The following is a 12,500-nucleotide window of genomic DNA, read 5'->3' as shown; positions in this document are numbered from 1 at the left end:
ACTTGTGAAAGTGTCTTTGGTTGACTCCGTGACAACTGAACGCAGTTTAAAGAAAATTCTTTCCTCGAGAATCAATCGAGAACATTTCTAGAGAAAGAGAATTTTGTTTTGTCTGCAGAAACTCGTTTTAAAAGACTTGCATGAGTGGCTTGTCGATAAAAAGGCTGGATAAAATTGAGAACTTTGAAAAAATCTCTTGTTCCTCATCAATTCCGAACGGTTCGTGAAAGAAGTTTTCAAATTGGGCTAGGGTTAAATCTTAGAACTTTCAAAACATCGCATAAATCACAAATGCACGAGAAAGTTAATACGACGTTTTGTTCATTATGTTCTTTGTTACATCCATCTAGAAATCGCTGGTGATCCGTGCAATATCATTCACTCTTAGCAGTGCAAGTTATTCATGAATCGAACTGCCACCGAGCCAATGAGAAAATGAAAGACAAAGACAGCTTTGTTCCCAGGATCTCTCTTCTCCTACAAAGGAGGCAAAAAAAGAGACTCTGGGAACGAGGCTGAGACAAATTTGCAACTTTTGTTCCCAAAACTTGTCCTTTTTAAAGTTCCTCTTCGACGAAAATTTTTGGTTTCCTTTTCGGATTTTTTCAACGTCAATTAAGTCAATCTGTTCAATTTAATACAGTGCATTTAAATTTGGAACGATAGAAGCGAGATAAGTCGGGAGATAGCCAGCCAAAATCGCTAAAAATCTGTCCGCCATTACTCAGACTGCGATAATTTTGTAAGCGGTCTTCACGCAAGACTTGGCTCGTGACGTCATACGCGCATCGCTTCGTGGCGTTTTACAAAGCGAACAAGTCGATCAAGGAGTAATCAAGGCTGTGCTCTAACAGTCTCCCTCGCAGCCGTTTTTAGTCTCGTCACGCAACGCTCCTCCCCACAAACGGCTGCTCACATTCGAACAACATTCCTTTCTGCCACTTCAACCAATCATCATTCGGGTTACAAATGTTGAGAACTCTGCGCGCCAAAGTAATCTAACCAATCATATTGTTTGTTTCATCTTGGAGTTCAAAGCTTTCAAAATGGCGACCTTTGAAGAAGCGTTTGATGTTGTTAGTAATATATTTAGAATTCCTAGCTTAAACGCGCAGCAAAAAACTGGAATTAGGAAAATAGTTGAGGAAAAAAGGATGTATTTGTCAACCTTCCTACTGGTTTCGGGAATTATATCTTCTTTTAAGCACTCCCTCTTGTGTTTGATCTCTCCTCCCAAGAGCCTGGTCATATCGTCGTCGTTGTCTCACCATTGATAAGCCTTATGGAGGACCAAGTGTCCCATTTGAAGGGGCTAGGGCTAAAAGCAGTTAACATAAGTTCACTTGAGGAAGGTGAAGGCACTCGTGTTGAAAGCGGCGAATATTCCTTAGTTTACGGATCACCTGAAGCGTGGCTGAAGAACGAACAGTGGAGATTTATGCTGACGAACTCTGTATATTCCAAAAAACTCTGCGCCATTGCAGTCGATGAAGCCCATGTTGTAAGACAGTGGTAAGAGTGAGAATAAAAACGAGTTTACAGCAATGTACAACTGTCATGTTACAGTATAAAGGAAAGGGCAATCAGAATGTAAATATTGTAAATAGAAAGTGTAAATAGATTAGTCAGTATTAGTATTACACTATGGTCTTATTTGGTTATCATTATTTTATTCTGTCTGAGTCATATTACACATGATCACCTGTAAAACTATTGTGTCTAAATACACCTTATTCCCAAATGGCCGCTATTGAAGTGTTCTTTTGTTTTTATTCAAATAAGCCCTTGATGCCTCGTTCTTAAGCTTAAAATTCAAAAGAATTTTTTATCTCAAACGAGGCAACAAGGCCAATTTGTATCCGCATAAATCAGTGACCATTTTGGAATGGGAAGGTGTATACAAGACATTATTATTATTATTATTATTATTATCATTATTATTATTATTAAATTATTAAAATTAATAACATTTTCATTATATTATTATTATTATTTTTATTATTATTATAAATTTGATTATAGATTAATACAGTCTTTTTTGCCTTTTAATGTGTAGGGGAACATCACAAGATAATAAAATGGCAGCATTCCGCGAGTCGTCCTCAATGCTGTATGAATTAAGGTCACTCGCACCAAATGTGCCAGTAGTAGCATTGACTGCAACTGCGACAAAACTGACCAGAGACACAGTTTTCAACCTTCTGAACATGAAAAATGCAGTAGAAATTAAGGAAAGTCCAAATAAATTAAATGTTGCTTATGTTGTGCAGTGTATGGATAAGGACATGGAACTGGAATTCTATTTTGGCTTACTGATGAACTGAAACAGAGTCGGGAGAAAACAGAAAGAACTATTATTTATTGCCAGACTATACGACAGTGTGGTTTACTTTATGCTACTATTAAAGCTCTCTTAGGAGAATATATGTTAATTGGAAATGACTCAAAACATGTGCTTGTTGAAATGTTGCATTCCTGCACTCCTGAAGCCAATAAGCATAACATTTTGGAGTCCTTTCAGTCTGACAATGGTATCATTCGTCTACTAATAGCAACAATAGCCTTTGGAATGGGCGTTGACTGCCGAGGTGTTCATAGAGTCATACATTTTGGACCCTCCAAGAATATGGAGTCCTACGTTCAGGAAACTGGTAGGGCAGGAAGGGCTGGCCACCAAAGCGTTGCATATGTTTTATACCATGGATTTATGTTAAATCATATTGATGCCCATATGAAGTCTTTCATTAAGACTGAAGAGTGCAGGAGAAAAACCCTTCTGAATCACTTTGAGTCTGTGTCCCTGTACCCAGAACAACCCCACCTTTGCTGTGACAATTGTGCTGCTCAATGCAAATGTGGTATGCCACACTCTGATAACATTACTAAATACCCTGTCACAGCATACAAGGACACTCTGCCAACATCTAAAGAAAGAGAAGTGTTGCAACTGCAAAAGAAAGTTGTAGAAGACAATTTGATAAGGTATCACAAATCTATCATCATGCAACTGGTTGGTACCGCTGCAAATGGAAATGTTAAGACCCTAACAAATTTACAATTTATGTTGGGATTTTCACAGTACCAAATATCACAGGTTCTGGATAACTTGCACAGAATTTTCTCAATAGCTGATGTTTGCAACTTAGTAGAAATATGGGACAGAAGGCATGCACAGAGAATCCTTTCAATTGTAAGCAATGTATTTAAGGACATCAATGTCAACAGTGACTCACCAGTTGCTGTAAATGATACCGATAACTATGAATTTGATGATGAGTTACTGGATGAATGGCATGAATTTTTGCAAGATGATGAACTTTATGAGATGATTGTGGACAATATGTCAGTGTCACACCTAGAAAGCTCAGCACTGGAAGAGGAAAATGCCAATGATTCATGCAATGATGATGTAATGCCGCCAGCAGTATTGGCAACTGTTGAGAATATGGCACTGGATCACTGATGACTAAGTAACATTATTATACATCAGACTCACTACTCAATCTGATTGGTCGAGAGCATTCAATCAATTCACAATAGCTTGTGAACTTGACATGATAAATGCAATATCTGCTGCAGATATTGCATTTATCATTTATCAACGTCTGCCTGGTTACTAAGCCCCTTGGAGTGTTCTCCTCATTGCATTTTTCAACAGATGAATGTCTTCTTTCGCCTATTGTTCAAAAATGTATAATAAACAATAATATTATTATTGAATTCGTTTTTCGCATGATATCGTGAATTATCAAAACCTCGTGTCTGTGTTGTCTGCCTCAGCATGAGGCTTCGGCAGTTAACACAGACCGGGGTTTTGATAATTCATGATAGCATGCTCAACCTCATCCAATAATTGTTTATTAACGTGATTGACTTAACTGTATCGTGTACTGGGCTGAGGCAGATTAAGGACTTAAAGAAAGAGGGCCAAAGGGCAGGGCAAAAAAGATTGGCAATAATGAAAACAGAACACAGATTGGTGGAAATCACTGCGGGGGAGGGGGGGGGGGGGGGGGGGGAAACAGTACAGCTTCTTTGGCCCTCCTGAAATCTGCCCCTGCCAGGCTAGAATGAAGTCTTTCTATAGTCTTACAATTTACATTGTGGTGGGAAAATAAATCTAATAAAATCGTCATATTTTTACATGTAAATCAGACTACTGGTAAATTTTATTGTCTGATTAGTAACATAAATTGTGTGCTATTCATACTCTATCATATCAATTGCAAGTATTGTCATGTGAAGTCACAAAAGATGAACATCTGTTTGAGATTAGTTACATTTCACATGTGAATAAATTACTGAGTGTATACATGTAATAGAGAAAAATAATTTATGATAGGTGATGGTCTGAAGTTTGATTCAGAATGCTATGAAAGACTCTGTAGATTCTATAGCCTGCGTAGCTTGGTGGTTTAGGCAAATTTTAAAGCAATTTGAGTGCGAGCGCACAAAGCTGCGAAGCTGCGAAAGAAAGCGCCAAATCCATTATGTTTCTCAGTTGTCTTCCTCCTAGGCTCCTTGTGGCTTCACCGCTGGTTATTGCCGCTTCGCCACTTTCTTCGTGTGCACAAATTGCTTGAAAACCACCAAGCTATGCAGGCTATAGATTGTATTGATCAATTTTTTTTTGATTCTTTGAAAGTTTAATCTCTTCATTGGTGCTGCTGCCAGTATCAAATTGTATTCTGCTTGCATAACGGGCTGTAAATTTTAGACTGCTAATAGTCACTATTCAGTCAGATTGAAAATCTTTCAGACTTTTTAATAGATGGGATTCCTGTGAAGACATTTACATCAACTTCATTTATATCAGTAGTTGCAGCACCTGGGTACTTCTTGGGTTAAAATCTGGGCCAACAGATCTTTTCGGGGTCCTGTTTTGACACTTTTTGGCTGTAACAGTTTGTCATCACAGGTACATACTAGTCACTAGGCTCTCATATATCGTACATTTGTGTTGGTCCAGTCTATTCATAGACTACTTAACACTGCAATTACATACTAAATAGACAGTGAATTCTCAAAAGCTATGATCTTCAAAATTCAATTTCCCATGTGCCAACAAAAAAATGTTTTGTTTACTTTGTTTATCTAGCTCTGATACCCCTGAGTATGTTTTTCTTGTGTTTGTTTATCCAGTGATATAATTTTGAGGAATCCAAATCTTCCAACCTGTCTCGCTTGAGGGCACAGAAATGATTATAAGAACGTCCCACTGTTTTCCAAAGACATTCAGTTCCTCAGCTCTTTTGATTAGCTCATGCAGATCCCTCTCTTTAGATGGATCAGAATGTTTGCCAGATTTTGCATGTCGTTTCAAAGATTCATCAAGATTATCAAGGATTGATGATGTAGAACTTTCAGCTTTACATATTCTTGATATGGCTGCCTCTGTTAGGTTTGGTCCTAGGTTTTTGATAGCTTGCTTCACATAATTGTTGCTGTGCTCTGTTGCTTCATCCAGAGGAATGTTGGTGCCTTTCTTACCATGATTATTTGTGAACCGGTTCCAAGTAAAACGTTCACTGTCCCTTGGTGACAACAGAGAATGGACCAGAAAAAATTGGTACAAACATTCTAGTGAATATTTTGTACTATGTGGATCATCTGCTTTACAGTACAGCATGAAATACTTGTACTGTCTCATAAGCCTCATTCCATCACCTTCTTTGATAGCATCGAGGAAATTAAAAAAAAGAAAACAGTCAGCCAAAAGTGCGCAGTTGTAGTTGAAAACATCATCACTTGTATTCTTTGTAACTCCAGAAGAGTCATCATCACCAACTTCGATATTTTCAGTGCTTGCTGTAGTATCTGTTGTTGAGGGAAGTTGTGTGGAGAAAGTGATTTCAGTAGGTGGATCCTCTACTTGAACTGGTGGGTTATGCTTGAGTTCATGATTTCTGCGGCTTTTGCCATCGTACTTAAAAGTGCTCCTGCACCCAGGAAATCGGCAGGGAAATCTGCCATCAGGTGTTAGGTTCTGTTGGCTTAGCAGGTGTTCTTTTTCTTGTTCAGTCACTACAGCATTAATAATGGCATCACCAGAAGAACTTTGGTCAAAGACAAATTCATCAACGACCTTGCCAGCTAGCTGATGTAGCTTATTAAGTTTTTCTGACTTCTTTAGCAAATCTATTTTAGATGGTAAGTTGAACTTTGTTGGCTTTCCAGTCTTGTTTTCAAATCCAAGAACTTTTTTGGCAGCTGCAATGACTCTTGACTGGAAAACAATCTCCAGGAAGTCTCTGTCTGGACGGTACAATGATGTTACATCCCCAGAAACATTTCTTCGGTTAATAAGATTGCGGTCTGAAAACATGGTGCAACTGTCAATTGTTGATTTTCCACTGTAGAATCTGGAGTAGATCAACTGTTAACGAGAAAAAACACTAGTATAGTACAATAAAGTAATGACGATGATGAATCAGTAGTAGACCTATTGTACTCAACATAAGAAATTACAGCGTTTTCAGTGACAAATGTAATTTGTAAAAAAATGAGTGGATAATTTTAATATTGTTTTATTAACACTGGGTAGTTTGACTGAAGACTGACAATCACCTAGTTGTAAGTTGATTCCTTCAAGTCTGTATTTGGGAGTGTAACAGTTGGACACAGTGGATATAATATTCAATGCCCGTTCAATTGTAAGCTGGTCTCCAGAAAACAACTGACTATCTATACCACCATTGTGTGTCTGAGGAAGATAATCATGGAACTGCTGTAGAATTTCTATCATGTCCTCATTGGCGTTTTCGTTCTTGAATATTAATCCAAGGGGAACCTGAAAGACAATTTTAAACACTGAGTTGTTATAGTGATACACATATACACTTAGCAGCTGACACTTGCAAGTCAAAGGGGAGTGGAACAAGGATTAGATGATAGCAGATAGAAAATACATGACATAAGCACTCTGTGGCTTGAACAACAAGTGGATGAAATGATGAGATTTAGGATGTAGAGTACAGAGCATGTACAATTAATGCATTGCTGAGTTGGGTAGGGCTGTGTGGATTTTAGGGGTTTATTAAAAAACCAACACTGTCTTGGCTGCCCTATAACTGCCACTTAAGATTCACTTTGTGTTAATAAATAAATAATTGTGATCAGGTCATTTATGTCTGACTTTATTATTTAAATTTATATTTTAAGAAACACAAGTTTATCCAGCCATACACATTTTTTAATTTAAGCTTTTTGGTAAGGTACCATACATAAATCGTACCCTGAAATTGGATCATATGGCTGAATGAAATACATGTACTTCTGTGATGATTCTAATATGACTGATGTGAAACAAACCTTTTTGGTTTTCTGGGATAATTCATTTGAATATTTATGTGGAATATGTCGGATGCAGGCATCAGCCAAAGGTGCTAAAACATCAAAGTAATCAACCAATATTCTGGAACACAGGATAATGTAGTTAAGCCTCTGACATCTTTGATCCTCCACTGATGGCAAAAACTTCAAATTACAAACATTAAGCAGATTTGCTTTTGGTGCTGAAGACTCCAGCATGGCCCCAGAAACTCTGTTCTCAACCATCTGATGATTTACCCAGTGGAAGTCTTTGTTCTGTGAATCCATAGTCATGTTCTTTCGCTCTAAGTGAATGTCCAAGTTGTCAAAAGAGATGACAAAGCCAGGGTGAGCTGCCTTTTTCAGCTCACATTTCTCTCTTAAAGCTGACTGGATTTCATCATGACATTTAGTAGAACAGTGGGTGTGGGAAGCATGTCTTGTAAAGGCAGCATTGCATTTATCTTGAGCAGTCTTCAATTCTCTGTTTTGATTTGAAATTTGCTGTTTTGCGTGGACAAGATCTGCATCATGGTTCTCACCAAGCTCATCAAGTTTTCTCAGGATACTGAAATTTGCATTAGTCAGTTTCATCTTGTTAAATCTGGAGATAGTAGCCTGTTGAGCAAGCAAATATGTACATAGGTTACTGTGTATCCTTCCTATACAAAACAAAGTGAACCTGTTAAGTGTTCATGTAAGCCAACCCATGAGACGAATGTGATATATTTTACTAGCTTTCCTTAAAGAGATTAAATAATATAAATCCTCAATAGCTTACAGCAATAGACCTTTTTCACTTGTACATTTTGTTTTCCCAATACAGATTATGTGATAATATGCAGGAGATTTGATCCTTTGTCGTGTTCATTAAAAAGAGTACATGCAGACAGATTCATGCTTGCATGTACTCCTTTGAATGAGCAAGATAAAGGATCAAATCTCCTGCATATTATCACATGATCTGTATTGGGAAAACAAAATGTACAATTGAAAAAGGTCTATTTATCTTGCCCTAAACAAGTAATTAGAAAAGAGATTTTTTTTAGATGAATATTTCATAGCATGTCACTTGTACAACCACAAGCTGGTGAGTTGAATCTTGTTTCTTTTTGGTTTTCTCTCTCACTTTAATTTTCATGAAGGAATAATAATTTGAATGTTAAGAAAGAAAACTTGGCAAGAATTCTGTAAGTAAATTGTACACAATAAAATTGTCATACAAATGCCCTCTCTATTGTAACTGCAGGTGCTTTGTATTGTTATTTTAGATTTATGTTATATGGACTGCACTATGATACATTTTTCAGTAAATATGACTGGGATATATGACCACTTTTAGTGATTACATAAATTCATTCTTTGCATTTAACTGATGGACTCATCTCCCCTCCCCCTACATCTCACTTAATTTAGCACTTCCGGTATGGACCCGTAAACATATTCCATCAGGAAAAGAACTACTGTAACTTACCTCGACTGACTTTGACTTGAGAAGTACGCCAAGCACCGAAGCAGTTACATCCATTTTCTCACTCCTTTGCTTTAAAAGTACTGATCCTGCTATGGCAATGCTTGAAAACCAAGAACACTCTTTGGTCCTTTTGTTTACTGCGGAAGTCATCAAGAACGAGTAGAACAGTGGAGCTCTCTCTTTCCACTCGTTGCAGAGGAGTTGCAAGTCGAATTTGGCCAGATCTTCTTTGCCTGATTTTCTTAAAATTGAAGGATTCTTTTTTGAGCACAACGCCGCTACCTCTTTGGACAAAGTTTTCAATACATTTTTAATGACGTGATTTCTAAGCATTGGATTTTTCATTACGGCATTTGCGATCTGTGAAGGTACGCCATGTGCTAAAGCCTTTCCAATGGTCTGATAGCTTCCACAGAGGGTTTTGTTCATAGTTTTACTAGGATACTGGACGCTCAAAACAGTCTTTGAAGTTTCACTAGTGTTAGTAAGATGATTGGAAGCAGCGGCTTTTGAGGCGATTGGAGTAAAAGTAAGCATCGGTTGAGGAATTTCGCACGGGGGTCTTACTGTCACTTGAGTAGGAAAAGCTTGTAGCACAAGTCCGTATGGATGACTTCTAATAGGAGACACACCAATAGAACCAATAGGAAATCTTGCCGGAGTATTATAACGTACCTGTTGGCTGATCACGGTAGAAATACTAGAATTGGCTGTAGCATTAGAAGTACTAGTGATATTGATCGGATCGAATTGCAAACACTTCGGGGATTTCCCACGTCACGAAGCTGGGGTTTCTCCACCATCGCTCTCAACGTTCAATAAGCGCTTCGTTCTGGGAAGTTTGCGATCTTTGAAGATTCCCTTCAATTCATCTTTGAGCTCTTCAAGATGATCAGAGGCCTTTTTGAACTTGATTAGTCGTCGGTAGCATGCTTTACAAACTGACAACTCGCTGGTAGCTGAATAGCATCTTACATTCACATCCAGAGAGGAACTAATAATCGCCGGAAAATCAAAATAACGTTTTCCAAAAATATATATTTTTTCTTTTTTTCTGAACTGAAGTGGAACAAATAAAGCAACGATCACTTTGCAAAACCTTCTTCGGCGTTCCCTCCATCAAGAAACTACGATCAAATGCAGAATTTGAAAACGCGCGGGAAAAACGATGTTGATTACAATCTCCTGTGCTCTGATTGGTCACATAAGAAACAATGTCAGTGATCTCATTGGCGCAAAGACTACAAAGGGAAAGGAATGTTGTTCGAATGTGAGCAGCCGTTTGTGGGGAGGAGCGTTGCGTGACGAGACTAAAAACGGCTGCGAGGGAGACTAGTGCTCTAACGGCGCCCGGTCGCCTGAGGCGACTAACATTTGGCTCCGGGCGAGTGAAAAAAATTACGCGGTCGCCCGGTCGGGCACTCGGGCTTATTGTATTTCTTGCAGATAAGGCGGCTAAAAATGTTAATATGCTGGTGGTTACAGTTTACGAAACCTCTCAGAAAATGTTTCATCTTTGTACAAAACAATCGGTTCAAAGGCCGTTCCACATGATTTCACATGTAACATAACCGTGACTTTGCACGTGACAGCCAGCGGCGCACGAATTTCGATTCCTTCTCAAAAAATAGCATCAATTAAATTTGGAACGTGGAGTTTGGCATTTCTTGGTTCTAGTTTTAAAAAAAGAGTTGTTACTTCTGCTCTGGCAGCGGGAAAAAGGGAGGCCGGCGAAGCGGTGCAATTTACTTCTGTATGAACCCGAGACTCGCAGTTTATGCAAATTTAATATTTTTACGATGTTTCGCGGCTGCGCCTGCTTGACTAAAATATATTTAGGTTATGGTTGTTTTCCCCCTGTATATGAAATACCGAAAGAAAAAAAGGGAAAGATATCATATTATTTGTTGTTGTTTTAGAAAAAGAGCAATCCCGCGTTGTCTTTGGTTCGTGACAATCATTAGGGAGCTTACGAATCGACGACGTTTGCACGACGACGCCGTTAGATTGCGTGACATGACCTCTGCGCATGCCTATATGGGCCCTCGCCAGAGTCGCGCCAAAGTCGACGACGTTGGTGAGCGCGATTTGCCGGCGTCTCGAAAATAACAGGACGTAAGGTTAGTTGTTAAAGTTTTCTGAATGTTTCTCTCGATGCTTCAGGTTTTTTTTCCAAATAAATCATTGATCAAGTATCAATCAAGTTCTTGGCACATGTTTTTGATTTTTTTCTGTTTTCATTCAACTGATTCAAGTGAGCACCTTCTGAAGGTACATGCATAAGGCAGGTACCGAAGCTACAACTAAACCATTGTAGATGGTGCCACCGACCGTAAATCAAGTCCATCATATGGTTTGTTATGATAGAAAGCTCAGGAACCGGTCTGGCAAAATGACAAACCAAATCTCCATATCGACAAGGATATGCATAGCGCTTGAGGTACATGCATAAGGCAGGTACCGAAGCTACAACTAAACCATTGTAAGTGGTTATCTCATCAGGCAGCTGCAGCTGTTCAGCAAGTTTATAAATGTCATCCCGGTAGAAACGAAAGTCGGCCTTGCACTCGTCGTTTGTTTTCTCGTCCAAATCAAACCTTTCATAGTTCCAGTACGGAAACTCTGGGTTTGTTGACTTGTGGAAATCATATAAAAGCACAAATTCTTTTTCGTTTATGAAGCTTTTTTGATAAGCGTATGCAATACAAGCTCTCGTTTCTCTGAAGTTAGGCATTTTGGTTCGAATAACCTACCTTGTGAAAAGAGAAAAACAAACTTCAGAAACGGCGGGAAAATTTGCCACCCGCGAACAAACGTCGTCGTCTTTGCTGAATCGTAAATTCAAATTTCTACAGGACGACGACGCCGGACTATGACCTGACTCAACGGCGCCGTCGTGCGAAAGTCGTCGATTCGTAAGCTCTCTATTAGCTATCATTCCGCGCCCTAAACAAATAACGCTGACTGGTGCTTGGACCGAACAAAAAGCTCATTCCAATAAACATTTTACTGATAGTGTAAAGAAAAAATACTTTAGTTCTGTCCAGTAGCGATGATTTTCGTCCAGATTAAGATGACTTGCTAAGAGAAAAAAAATGATAGCTTTTGGGCCGCGGTGGTTTCATTGTTTCACAGCAGTTTTCACAAAATCTCCACGGGAATCAAGCGGCATTGATTCACGTTTAGAACATTTATTTTCAACTCAACTAACCAGTAAAAAGGTTTACCTCTATTAGATCCAAACCTTTTTACATAAACCTGCCGCAATCTTTACTTTTTCGCTTTTAAACCTAAAAAAAATCGGTAGGAAATAAATAAATAATTAATTAATTCGGGCGACCAACTTCGAGGGCTGGGCAACCCAGCTGAAATGATTGGGAGCCCGAAGGGCTCCCCGAAATTTTCCTCAGAGCACAGCCTTGCATACTATGACACACACACACTCACACACACACACACACACACACACACACACATACATGGAAAGGCATAGATTATAAACATGCAAGAGAAACTTTTATAAAAGAGAAAATTGCATAAAAATCTACAAAAAAATCATAATTTATGTGCTGCCAATAATGATTTCGATACAAACCATGCAAGCACTTATGTCCAGCTAAGCAGGAAAGTCATGCATCCTTTAAGGTTCTTCAACCTTGTGATTTGGAGCTGCTTTGATAAACTTTGAGATACCTAGGTCTCTTTGGTCCTTTGA

The 12,500-nt window shown here is 38.7% G+C and overlaps 2 pseudogenes; one reads left to right on the top strand and one right to left on the bottom strand.

The window, feature by feature from the left end:
* The first annotated feature begins 1,046 nt into the window (after positions 1–1,046).
* On the top strand, positions 1,047–3,463 carry LOC138054443 (uncharacterized; annotated as a pseudogene).
* Positions 3,464–5,090: 1,627 nt separating this feature from the next.
* LOC138050873 (uncharacterized) lies at positions 5,091–9,235 on the bottom strand (annotated as a pseudogene).
* Positions 9,236–12,500: the final 3,265 nt, after the last annotated feature.

Source organism: Montipora capricornis, chromosome 6 (genome assembly GCF_036669925.1).
Source record: "Montipora capricornis isolate CH-2021 chromosome 6, ASM3666992v2, whole genome shotgun sequence".
NCBI classification, from domain to species: Eukaryota; Metazoa; Cnidaria; class Anthozoa; order Scleractinia; family Acroporidae; genus Montipora; species Montipora capricornis.
This window is presented reverse-complemented; position numbering and strand designations above follow the sequence as displayed.